This window comes from Macaca fascicularis, chromosome 10, assembly GCF_037993035.2.
Source record: "Macaca fascicularis isolate 582-1 chromosome 10, T2T-MFA8v1.1".
Lineage (NCBI taxonomy): Eukaryota > Metazoa > Chordata > Mammalia > Primates > Cercopithecidae > Macaca > Macaca fascicularis.
Window position 1 is genome coordinate 56,651,234 of NC_088384.1, and position 13,142 is coordinate 56,664,375.

Here is a 13,142-nt window from a genome sequence, read left to right on the forward strand (position 1 = left end):
TTTAGTATATTAACTGGGTGGAGAAATAATCATCATAGTATAATTTTAGAACATTTTAATGTGCCTTAAAGAGACTTGCGCCCATTAGCAAACTTTCCCCATTTTCTCCAGCCTTTCCTAAAGCCCTCCTAGTCTAGGCGACCACTCGTCTACTTTCTGAATATGAATTTGCCTATTCTGGACATTTCACATAAATGGAATCATTATAACACATAGTCATTTTTTACTCCTTTCACTTCACATATTTTTAATGTTCATCCATTCTGGAGCATGCATTAACACTTTTTTCCCTTTTATTGCTAAATAAGATTCTATTTTATGGATTCATTTGATTTATCCACTCCTCAGTTGATGAACATTTCTGTTGTTTTCTACTTTTTGTTGCTATAAACATTTGTGTACTACTGTGTGTAGCATTTGTTTTGTTTTCTTTTTGGTAAATACACAGGAGTGGAATTGCTGCCTCATGTGCTAAGTCTATGTGTAACATTTTGAAGAACTGCCAGACTGTTTTACATTTTGAAATCTCACCAGTGGTGTAGAAGGGTTCCAATTTTTCCACCTGTTTTTATCCATTCTTCAGTTGATAAGCACTTAGGTTGTTTCTAATTCATGGCTATTAGGAGTAATGCTGCAATGAACATGAAATTGCAGATGTCTCTTTTTGACATCCTGATTGAAATTCCTTTGGACATATATCCAGAAGTGGGATTGATGGATCATAGGGTAAATATGTTTATAATTTCTTGAGGAAGCTTCATACTGTTTTCCAAGATGGTTGTACTAATTTCCATTCCGACCAGCAGTGTACAGGGTTTCTTTTTCTCTACATCCTCATCAACACTTATCTTCCATCTCTTTTTATGATAGCCCTAGTAAAATGTGTGAGGTGATATCTCAGTGTGGCTTTGATTTGCATTTCTCTGATAATTAGGAATGTTTGTGATTTTTTCATGTACCTGTTAGCTTTTTTGTATGCCTTAGGAAATGTCTATTCAGGTTCTTTGCTTATTTTTTTAATAAGCATAATTTTTTTCTTATTTTTGAGTAGGTTGAGTTACTTATATATTATTATATGAGCCCCCTTATCTGATGTATGGTTTAAAAATGTCATCCCATTTGTGGGTTCTCTTCACTCATTATTGCTTTTTTCCTGTGGAAAAGCTTTTTAGTTTTATGCAATCTCATTTGTGTGTTTTTGCTTTTGTTGCCTGTACTTTCGGAATAATCTACAGAAAATCATAGCTCAGGCCAATGTCAGACAGTCTTCTTTTCTATCTCCTTGTGGTAGTTTTACATTTCAGTTTTTAATTTTGATTTGATGCTTGTATAAAGAGAAAAATAAAAGTCAAATTTTATTCTTCTGTATGTGGATAGTCAGTTTTTTCTATACCATTTATTGAAAATAATTTTCTTTCTTCTTTGTGTATTTTTTAGTTATTTTATCAAAAAACCGATTGACCACAGACATATGGATTTATTTATGGGTTCTATATCCCTTTTCACTGTTCCACGTGTCTCTTTTTATGCCACTGCTATGCTGTTTCAATTACTACAGCTTGGTCATATAGTTTGTAATTGGGTCGTCTGATGCCTCCAGCTTTATTCTTTTTGTTCAAGATTGCTTTGGTTAGTTGGGGTCTTTTGTGGTTCCATACAAATTTCAGGAGTAATTTTTCTATTTCTGTGAAGAATGACATTGGAATTTCATAGTGCTTACATTTAATCTGTAGATTGCTTTGGGTAGCATTGACACTTTTAAAATACTAATTTTTGAATTCATCAATAAAGGATGTCTCTCCATTTATTTATGCTATTTTAATTTTGTCATCAATGTGCTATAGTTTTCAGTGTGCAAACCTTTCACGTTCTTGATTAAATTAACTCCTGTCTTTTATATATTTATATATCTGTTTTGATTCTATTATAAATGAAATTGCCTTATCAATTTATTTTTCAGGTAATAGTTTGTCATTATTGTATAGAAACAATAATGGTATTTGTATATTGATTTTGTAACTATTAACTTCATTGAATTTCTTTATCGGCTTTAACCATTTATTTTGGTGGAGTCTTTAAGATGTTCTCTATCTTAAGATTATATTTTCAGAAAACAGAAACAATCTTACCTCTTCCTTCCCTATATGGATTTATTTTATTTCTTTGTCTTGTGTAATTGTTCTGGCTAGGCAATTACACATAATGTTTTCAGCATTTGTAATTTTACATCAAATCCATTCATTGTAACACATTGATTGCTACTTTTCAACTTGTAAACCTGGACATTTATCACTACTCTTCCCCCAGTACAGGAGTCCATGACGTGGTGTGAGCCCTACTGGGCCACAGTCCAGGGCAGGCTGGGTGGAAGTTCTCTCCTGCAAGAGTCCGCGGCTCTGTGGAGGAAGAGTTCTCCAGTGCCTTAGTCCAGGGTGAGGCAGGGGTGGGGCTCCTTCAGTAGCTCAGTCCAGTGCGCTGCCCTGCAAGGGTCTTCCTGTGCAGGAGTACACAATGTGGCCGTAGTCCTACTGTGCCTTAGTCCAGGACGCCGGGTGCTGGGTCCTCCGGTGCCCTTGTCCCGGGCGCGGGGAGCTGGGTTCTCTGATGCCATAGTCCAGGGTGCGGCGGAACAGGAGTCCTGTGGCGCAGTAGTCCAGGGCGCACTGGACTGTGGATCCTCAGGTGCCACAGTGCAGAGCGCCACAGGGCGGAATTCCTGCCTTGCTATGTCCAGGGTGCAGTCGGGCGGGGGTTCTCTTGTACAGGAGTCCAGGACGGGACTGTGAAGGAGCGGGAGTCCTCCGTGTAGGAGTCCTGGGGTGCTGGAGTCCAGAGCGCAGTGAGGCTGGGTACTCTCGTGCCATAGAGTAGGGCTTGGTGGGACAGGGATCCTGCCCTGAGATAGTCCAGTGCTTGAGTCCACAGTAATGCAATGGTCTTCCAATACTGGAGTTTACGGCCTGGTGGGGTCGGGGTCATTGCCTGACTTAGTTCAGGGCATACCAGGGCGGGGGTCCACAGTTGCCACAGTGAGGACCTCCGAGGAGTGTGGTTCCTGCCTTGCTGTAGTCGGGGGAGCAGGGGGCAGGAGTCCTCTCTTGTCAGAGTCTCTGTCACGGTGGGGCTGGGGGTTTTCCTATGCGATAGCCCTCGGGGCGGTGAGGCTGGGTCCTCCCGTGCCTTTGTCCAGGGCGCAGGGGGGCGACGGTCTTCGGTGGTGGAGTCCGTGGAGCGACGGGATTGGGGTCCTCCAGTGCTGTATTCCGGGCGTGGCAGAGTGGGGGACCTGTCCTGAGGTGGTGCAGGGCATGCGCGAGTGGCGGTCCTCCTGTGCCATAGTCCGAGGTGCGGAGGGGCGGGGGTCACCTCGTCCTATAGTTCGCCACACACGAGGCCCCAGTCCTGCTGTGCCTCAGTCCAGTGCGCCGGGGGACGGCTGTCCTGCTGTGCTGTAGGGCAGGACGCAGTGGAGCAGGGGTAGTCCAGAGAGCGCCCTGGCAGGGGGTCCTCCAGTGCTGGAATACAGCCCATGACGGGTCAGGGATGTTACTGTGCCGGAGTCGGTTTGCAGGGTCCTCCCCTGCCATAGTCTAGGGGGAGACGGGACAGGGTTTTCTAGTGTAGGTGTCCAGGGTGCGGGGGGACAGGAGTCCTCTGGTGCAGGAGTCCAGGACGTAGCCGAGTGGGAGTCCACCAATGCCAGAGTCCAGGGCTCTGGGAGGCCGGATTTCCCATGCCAGAGTGTAGGAGGCGTTCAGGCGAGGGTCTTGGCGTGCGGTAGTCCAGGGTGCGGTGGGGCAGGAGTGGTCCATATCTCCGTGGCGGGGATCCCTCTGTGCTGGAGTCCAGTGCTCAGCGAATTGGGGGTCCTTCCCAGCTGTAATCCAGGGCACTGCAAGGTATGGGTCCTCTGGTGCCCTAGTACAGGGGGTGTCGGGTCCTCCTGGGTCTTGGTCTAGGGCCCGGCAGGACTGGGGTCCTGGAGTCCACGAGGTAGCCCAAGTTGCCACAGGACCAGGTCCTCTGGAAACACAGTCCAGCGCGCTGAGGGGCAGGAGTAGTTCAGGACGAGCCAGGGCCGGAGTCCTCCAGAGCCAGAGTCCAGGGTGTGGAGTGGCGGGGGTTCTGCAGTGGCACAGTCCAGGACACCGCCGGGCGCAGCAGGGCCGGGATCCTCCGGTGCCTTAGTCCAGGGCGGAGAGGTCCTTCAGCAGCATAACCTAGCTCTTGGCATTGCAGGGGTCCATGGAGCCACCGGTCGGGTTCCTCCCGTGTTTTAGCCTAGGGCTGGGAGAGGACGGGGTCCTCCTTTGCCCTAGTCCACGGCATTGTGAGGCCCGGCTCCTGAACACTTACTGTCTGTGCCACTACCGCGGCGGGGAAAAACTACACCATCTCAGCCAAGCCTAACAGAGCAGCTGTCCTTAAAAGATTCCCAGTTGAGCGTGGTGGAGCAGGCCTGAGAAGTGTGCCCTTAGATGGCTTCAAGGGCTCTGAGCAGTGTTTAAGGAATCCAGCTGACCTCAGTTACTCCAAGCCCTTTTCCACTCAGCAGAACTCGCCAGGGCGTCCCCCATCTGCGGAGCCCTTTCATCATCCCAGATCCCCACAGGGTGGACTCCCTCTCATCCTCACGATCTCAGCTCAGGCCTCATTCATCACCCCATTCCTGGCTCCAGGCCTGGCCCAGAAGAAATGGGTCAGATTAAGAGCTCAATGTGTTTCCATGGTCACTTTTCTACAGCCCTCCTTTCTTTGTGCCAACATCGTTGGGTTTCTGGATAAAGTTTTCAGCAGCTGCTTGCAGCTCCATTTTTCTTACCAGGTAAGAGACTGTGCTTGAGTCCGCAGTAAGGCAATGTTCCTCCAATGCTGGGGGACTCCAGAAGTCTTCCTGAAAACAAAGGCACAATGCTTGTGACCAGAGAACTCCCAGTCCTCTCCCTGCATAGGAAAACTGGACTTCTCTGGAAGGCTCTAGTTCCTTGCAAATCTCTAGGGCCACTTAATTGCGCTGTCCCCCACCTTTGCTTCTGGTTCTGAAGGGACTGAAGTTGGGAATCCTTTCTAAGTCTCTACACACGGAGCCCTTCTTTTGTGGGAATGTTTTGCCATACACTAGGATTCTCATTTACCTTTCAGGGCCTTCAAGAATCCTGATGTGTTTTGGCTTCTGTTCCTGGAAGGGAGGCCAATGAACTGCTCAGCAGCTGAAGTTCAAATATTCATCACTGTTATTAAACCTTTATATAGCATGTTCTTTCTTTCTGGCAGGCTCGTGGTTTGCTTGTATGTAGATGGGCTTGTATGTAGATGGAGTGGTCTGCGTCCTCACTAGGTAACACCCTCAGTCTTTCATGCTGAGATTGGCCATTTTATTTGTAACTCACTGTACAATCCATTTGCTCTTCCAGTGTCCCTTAGAAGGATGCAGAGTGTTCTGTAGAATGCCATAGAGACCTGCGCTTAGGGAAAATATTTGACCAAAAGTTCGCCAACTCACATGAGTATCTCCCCACAACTTGTACTGGGCTAGTCTCTGGGTAATGAATTTCATGGTAAATGAAACCGTGCCTGAGCAGATGTTACAAACACCCTCCCCTGAGAGACTCCAGGGCTGCTTTATTCAAGCAAAACAGTGTGCTCTAATAAGCTCAGAACTGAGAGAAACAAGTTTTCTTTCTATCTTTCTTAAAAACTGCCTTTGTGACTTTAGACATAATAATAACACTGCCTGGGTAGTGAACACCTCTGTGCCAAAAAGTATGATGATCGTTGCCTGAGCTGTAATTCTCACCATAGTCCTGCAGGAGAGCTGCTATTACTGCTTATTACACAGATGGGCAGCCTGAGGCTCAGATGGAGTTAAGTGGCTTAATTGGTAGCAATAGAGACAGGATTTGACCCCAGGGCTGCCTGATCACCAAACAAAATTGTATTCAACATGATGCACTTAACACTTCTGGCCCTCCCTTGAAGATGGTGGCTTGTCTCTCTTTCTGTAGGCAAATGTCATGTCAAGCAATATTAAACGATTACAAGTAATGTCCCTATCTGCTTCTACACTGCCTTTGAAATATTATTTTAGATCTGCCAAAATAAAATGCAAACTCATTAACAAGAAAGGAGGTTGCACGCATCCCTGCCTTCCTGAGTAGTCTATTCACTCAAAGACTAAAGGATGACCAGCCTCCAGCTGGGATATTCAAAGACACAGTCACCCTGCCATGCAGCCTGAGGCTGGTGAACGTCCAATCCCCTTTTTAAGAAGCTTTTGGCATGAGCTCTTCAAATGTACAACCACAAAGGAAAGGCACAGCCGGTGTAAGTGAGGCTGATAAGATGGGCATTTTGTCTGCTTCAAGGTTAGAATCCAACCTGTCTATCAAATGTGGTTATCTGACCTTCACAATGCTGTAGTCCAGCTAAGGCCTGCAAATTTTCCTCCACCATTTACTATGGATGAAACAATAATGTGCTGTGGGGAATCCAGTTACACACACACATGCGTGCACACACACTGCTCCTGCTGTCTCAGAGCTTCTAGGCTGGCAAGGAGGAGGTGCAAACACTAGTAGGTAAGTCCACCACCAGTATGAAGCTATCATCTAGTTATCAACTAGATCCAACAAGGTAGAACACAGTATGATAGAAGCAAACAAGGTGGAGATGAGATCTGACTCCCTTTCCCTTATGAAACTGATGATGGAATAGTGTATGAAAGACTTGCCTGAATGAATCTCATATTTTCCAGTGTTTTCTATCCCCGTGATTGGAACTTTTATTCATCTATATCATTATCCAAAAGGAAAAAACAGGAGATTTTCCTAAGACCATTCTCTGTCTTATCCCTCATATCCCCAAACATCACCAAGCCCTGCCCACTTTTACCTCCTCGGTTTCTCTCCAGTTGCTCTGTTTTCTCCACATGCACTAGCGATACCTTGGCTACATGAAGACCACCAGCAGCAGCTGGGGCAACCAGCACCCTGTGGACCTGCATAGGGTGCATAGATTATGTCCAAATGATAGAATAATCCAAATCTGTTTGCATGGGGCATGGTGTGGCTATCTGAGAAAAACCTGGCTTTTATAGGAAGGAGAAAGGAGAATGCTTCTTGAGGGGAAGAAACCAACAGGAATGTGCCTCAGGGAAAACTCTCCAGAGGGGAGTGAGTTGTAAAGAGTATTTTGGTAGTTTGCATGTTTCTTGGGTTCCTTTGGCCTGTAGAGCTACCATTTATTCATTTGACAAATATTTGGGTGGTCGACTCCAGGGTTCAATAGTGAGCAATATGCACAGAATTTCTTCCCTAGTGGAGCTTTGAGTCTAACAGAAAGAGGTGACGTTATTCACGGAATTATGTAATAAGGGGAAGTGCAGCAGACCCAGGTGTGCTGCAAGAGCCTGGGAAGATGGACTGGCCCCACGAGGGAGGCAGGAAAGGCTGGCCCCAGGAAGGAAGCAGCACTTGAGCTAAAATCAGGGAGAAAACTAGGGAAAGACACAGCATTCAGGAGGAAGTAGAAGCTGGCCCATGAGGATGGTGGTGTGGAGAGGTGCACCAATACCCAGGTCCTTGGATTTATTGTTGAGCTGCTGAACTAACCAATGTTGGCTCTTGCCCAACCTCTGCACTTCTTGTTTTGCAAGATTATACATTTTTTTATTTAAAAGCTAGTATGAGTTGGGATCTGTTGCTTTTCTGAGGCCCTGTCCTGTGAGGTAGACAGGGGGCCTCATGGTACTCTGCGGAAGCTAAAGATGGAGAAGAGTTTTGGAATGCCTGCAGAAGAGAACCTTTAATGGATCATTTAAGAAGAGGGTGCTACCCCTAGACTGCCCAGATTCACTTCCCAGCTTTGTGACCTTGGACTCTCTGTGTCTGTTTTCCAATCTGAAAAATGGAATAATGATAGTATCTGCCTCTGCCTGTAAGACCCTGACCTATCAGACCAACTACCTTTTCACTTGGAACTCTCCTCCTACACCGCACACCAACCGGACCGCTCATTAATACTTTACATTGGCCTGTTTTCCTTTTTGAGATTTCGCTCAAGACATTTCCCTCGTCAAAATTAACTTGGTCCATCTCCCCCTATTGGAATTCAACCCATTCTCCAGAAATCAGTTCAAATTGTATCACCAGAAAGCCTCTCTCAATTACCTCCACCCTTTTTCATTCTTTGGGCCATTTCTGCCATGATTTCTTATGTTTTTCTTTTTTGCTACATATTGGCATTGGTACATATAATCTCCACTTCCACTCAAATGTGAAGTTATTGCGGACAATCCCTATGGGTATAGTCCTATCCCAAGAGTCCTGGGCAGAGGGTCTCCCTCTTTCACCCAGGCTGGAGTGCAGTGGTGCAACCAGAGCTTACTGCAGCCTCAACCTCCTGGGCTCAAATGATCCTCTCACCTTAGCCTTTCCAGTAGCTAGTACTAAAAGGCAGGCACCCCCCTGCTTGGCTAATTTTTGTATTTTTCATAGAGATGGGGTTTCACCATGTTGCCTTGCTTGGTCTCAAGCAATCCACCTGCCTCAACCTCTCCACATCCTGGAATGACAGCATGAGCTACCACACCTGGCCACATGCCGAATACTTTAAAGTCATTTATGCCTGACGCTTCCAGGGCATACAGAAGTATGGTGGCATTAACCGACACCTTAACCAATTGCCTTGCTTACTTTTCTTTTGACTCAGTTTATAAATTTTCTTAATTTAAATTTTAATTTCAACATGAATGCATCTTTGAAATAAATAAAATAATCTCTTTGAATATTTGACATAATGTAGAAGAAATTGACAAATGGACATCTCTACTTCATTTTCCATCTCAAAATAGGGTAGAAATACACTCCCCTAAAGTGATCCCACATATTACATAGCTATCTTGCTGTGGTTAATGTAGGATGTTTCTGCAATATCACATGCATGACAGGGCATATCCAAAAATCATTTGAGTGAAAATAATACTAGATTCTAGAAAGTATCTAGACACTTAAGAGCAGGCAGTGATGATGTTAATTAACAATAACAATATCAAGGGGCTGGCTTTTGCCCTTCCCTAATAAACATAAAGAGCATAGAAACTCAGCAGATTTGCTCTTATTGTCTTCATGGTTTGGATTTTGAGTCAGTAAATGCTTTCCACAGGGGCCATCTTGTGAGTCATCCTGTCATTTTGCTGTGTCCCGTCTTCATCCTTGCACTTTTCCCTTTCTCCCACTTTGGCGTGGATTGAGAGGAGTATTATGCTGATGGAATTCCCTGTCCTGACTTGCCATCTATTAGAACTTCCCTCAACTTTTAAAATGCTTCTTGATATGGTTTGGATTTCTGCACCCTCCACTCCCAATCTCATGTGGAATTGTAATGACCAGTGTTGCAGGAAGGGCTTGGTGTAAAGTGATTGGATCATGGATGTGATTTCTAGTGGTTTAGCCTCATCCCCCTAGTGCTGTCTGAAGACAAAGTTCTCTGAGATCTGCTTGTTTAAAAAGTGTGTAGCACCTCCCCTGACTCGTTTCAGTCGTGTGAATATGTGCTTGCTTCCTTTTCGCCTTCTGCCATGATTGTAAGTTTCCTGAGGCCTCCCTATAAACATAAGTCTGTACAGCCCACAGAACTGTGAGTCAATTCAATCTCTTTTCTTTTTGAATTACCCGGTCTCAGGTATGTCATTATAGCACTGTGAGAACAGACTAACACACTCCTCCTCAGAAAGCATTCAATTCAGCTTTGTCTAAACGTATGCCAGCTGTCCCGGGGGATTATCTTAGCCAATCGTTCTTCCTCTTCAGCAAGATCTATTTGCCGATCACAGCTTGACCTATAGTTCCTACCATACTTGTCAGTAACAAGTAGCCCATAACATCTGTAGGGACTTCATTGAAATCAAAGAGGTTCCTTAGTTCTTTACTTTATTAGCAGCCATTAGGAAAACCGATCAACTTTCTCATTTAATAAGGTGTCTGTTGCTTTGAAAAATTGCTCAAAAGAAGCAAGGAGAGGCTTACTTAAAGATATCACTATAGGCATGGCATGCTGGTCCACACCTGTAATCCCAGTACTTTGGGAGCCTGAGGAGAAAGGATCACTTGAGACCAGAAATTCAATACCAGCCTAGGTGACATGGCCAAGTCTCATCTCTACAAAACAAAACAAAACAAAATACAAAAAATATGTAGGCACGGTGGCACGTGCTTGTATTCCCCCTTACTCAGGAGACTGAGGGTGGAGAATCACTGAGCCTGGGGAGGTTGAGACTGCAGTGAGCCATGATCATGCCACTCTACTCTAATCTGGGTAACAGAGCAAGAGCTTGTCTCAAAAAAAAAAAAAAAAAAAAAAGACTGTCACTATACTATCTGTAACTGTTCTTAATTAGTATAACTATTAGTATAACTAGGTATTTCCCAACAGTGGAAACTCAAAACAGACTAAAGTTTTGTACATCAAGATGAATTGTCATAGTCAGTTAATTCCTTTGCTTACAACTGCCCAATAAATGAATGAGGAGTCACTTCACCAATAAATAAGAAGGGTAAACAGCACGTGGGGCCTGTAGATGCCTTTTGCAGGGCCCTCTTTTTCTCTTCCTCAAGTTGCAATGTGTGTATTTCTCTAGGTGGGCAAGTCATAGACACTGTCACACTACATCAGAACCTGGAGAGAGATATACAGGTGCCATGTTTACATCTGCAGAGTGGGAAAAAGCCCAGAGAAATCAAGACGATTGAGCAGAGAGCTTCCATACTGGAAATAAACCAGCTGTGCAAAATATCACACTTATTGAACAAAAAAACATTGTACCATCGAAATAACTGATTTAACTAAGAAGTAAAGGAACTGATGCCCCAACAGAGCACAGAGAGCCACACAGACAGGAGCTGCATTTCAAACAAGGTCATTTCTGTTGTCTCCACCCTGAGTTAAGTGTCTCTTCTTCACCCTTCCTTACCAAAGTTCTGCTGGATCATCATTTTGTTTTCTTTTTTTTCTTTTTTGTACTTCACTTCTTTGAGAAAATATAAACCAAAATCTTACATAAAACAGGAACTGAACTTTTGACAATGTTCACCATTGAAACAAACAAAAAAAAAGGTTTCTATTATTTCTCATCTCTGTGCTATCCACTGCAGTAGCCAATAACCACAGGTGACTATTGAAATTAAATTTAATTCAAATAAAACAAAATTTAACATAAGCTGGTTAGTTGGAGGAGGCCTGAAATGTTTCGAAGATGAAAATGGTTTGAGAAACAACTTTTTTTTTTTTTTTTTTTGAGACGAGGTCTCGTTCTGTTGCCCAGGCTGTGGTGCAGTGGCACGATCACAGCTCACTGCAACATCCATCTCCCATGTGCAAGAAATTCTCCTGTCCGGTCTCCCAAGTAGCTGGGAATACAGGCACACCCCAGCACGTCTGACTATGTTTTTGTATTTTAGTAGAGATGGGGTTTCCCTGTGTTGCTAAGGCTGATCTTGAACTCCTAAGCTCAGGCAATCCACCTGCCTTGGAGTCCCAAAATGCTGGGATTACAGGCGTGAGCCACCACACCTGGCAATAAACAACATATTTAAACACTGGAATGTTATGCAAATATTCCAGGCATGGTTCGGAAAAACAATTAATCTCACAAAAGTTGCTTATGTTATTATATAGACTAAGAGACCAAGATTCTCCAGGACACTTACTATGTTACGTGTGTGAAGTACAATATAATACCATATATAAATTGTGACCTCAACTCAAGTCCCCATCTTTTCATATGGAAAATTCTATTAATTATACTGCCCTTCCCCTTTTTAGGTTTTCTGCAGGAGTTAATACAATACACTTTGTCAAATGCTTAATACCATGTGCAACACTGGTAGGGGAGATATAAATGACAGCTTAAGTGCTTAAAATTATTCCCAGTTCGCATTAAGTACTCAATAGATTGGGTTTAACATCATGAGTGCGTGTGTTTCTGGAGCAATGTTCATCTTGGGCTGGGTGGTGCCTACACAGAGAAAGACTCTGGCCTCTTCTCATCCACATGTATCTGTCTTATGCCTGGTTCCCATTCCCAGATCCTTGCTGAAACAGTGAAGGGTGATGGGCACCTCAGGGCAACTAAGTTGCTCCCTAAACATCTTCCCCCTCCCAAATGCTCCTGTGGTCTTTAGCATTTAAGAGGAATCTCTCACACTCTCAAAGGGTGATCCTCTCATGGAAGGCCAGTGGGGAAGAGGCTGCGGGAAAGGTCAGGCTCTGTGCACTTCCCTGACAGCTGCAAATGGTTCTGTTTCCAAGCCCACAGGTCACTACAAAGAAGGCAATGTATTTGATATAATAATGTCATTCTTTGATGCCTCAGTCCACACTGGCATTTTAATACTCCTCGAGTGGATTGCATGGTGGTCAATTAAAAGATATGTCTAACTGGAACTTGTGAATGTGCCTTTATTTGGGAAACACTCTGCAGATGTAATTAAGTCCAGCACCTTCAGACAAGGGCATCTCATCTTGGATTAGGATGGGCCCGAAATCCAATGACAAGTATCCTTATAATAAAAGCGGCAGGTAGGGCCCAGTGGCTCACACATACAATCCCAGCACTGAGGAAGGTCCAGTTGGGAGGATCGCTTGAACTGCAGGCGTTCAAGACCTGCCCGGGCAACATGGTGAGACCCTGTCTTTCCAAAATATGTATAAAATATAATAGCCAGGCTTTATGGCACCTGCCTGTAGTCCAGCTACCAGCTAATCAGGAGGCTGAGGTGAGAGCATAGCTTGAATCTAGGAGGTTGAGGCTTCAGTGAGCTGTGATCATGACACTGCCCTAAAGCCTGGGTTGCCCCTGGCCCCTCCACAACCTGCGCTAGAAGAGCTGGGCCCTGGCTCTGGGAACCATGCAGCCTCTGAGGTGGGGCTGAGCGTCAGTTCCCGTCCTCCTGCAGCTGAGGACCAACACCCTGACTTCGGTGCCCTGGAGGCTTCTGGCCCAAGGGACCGCACTGCTGGTGGCGCTGGCAGGGTCGGAGTTTGCCACAGCTGCTGCAGGTTGCCACTGCAGCTGAACCTACAGCAGAGGCACGCAGGGTGTTCCCAGACCGCCTGGGGATCGCTGAGGGCACGGCCCTTTCACC

At 45.1% G+C, this 13,142-nt stretch overlaps 1 pseudogene; it reads right to left on the reverse strand.

Moving 5' to 3' along the window:
* Positions 1–3,615: 3,615 nt before the first annotated feature.
* Positions 3,616–8,093, reverse strand: LOC141407769 (uncharacterized; annotated as a pseudogene).
* Between the last annotated feature and the right edge of the window lie 5,049 nt (positions 8,094–13,142).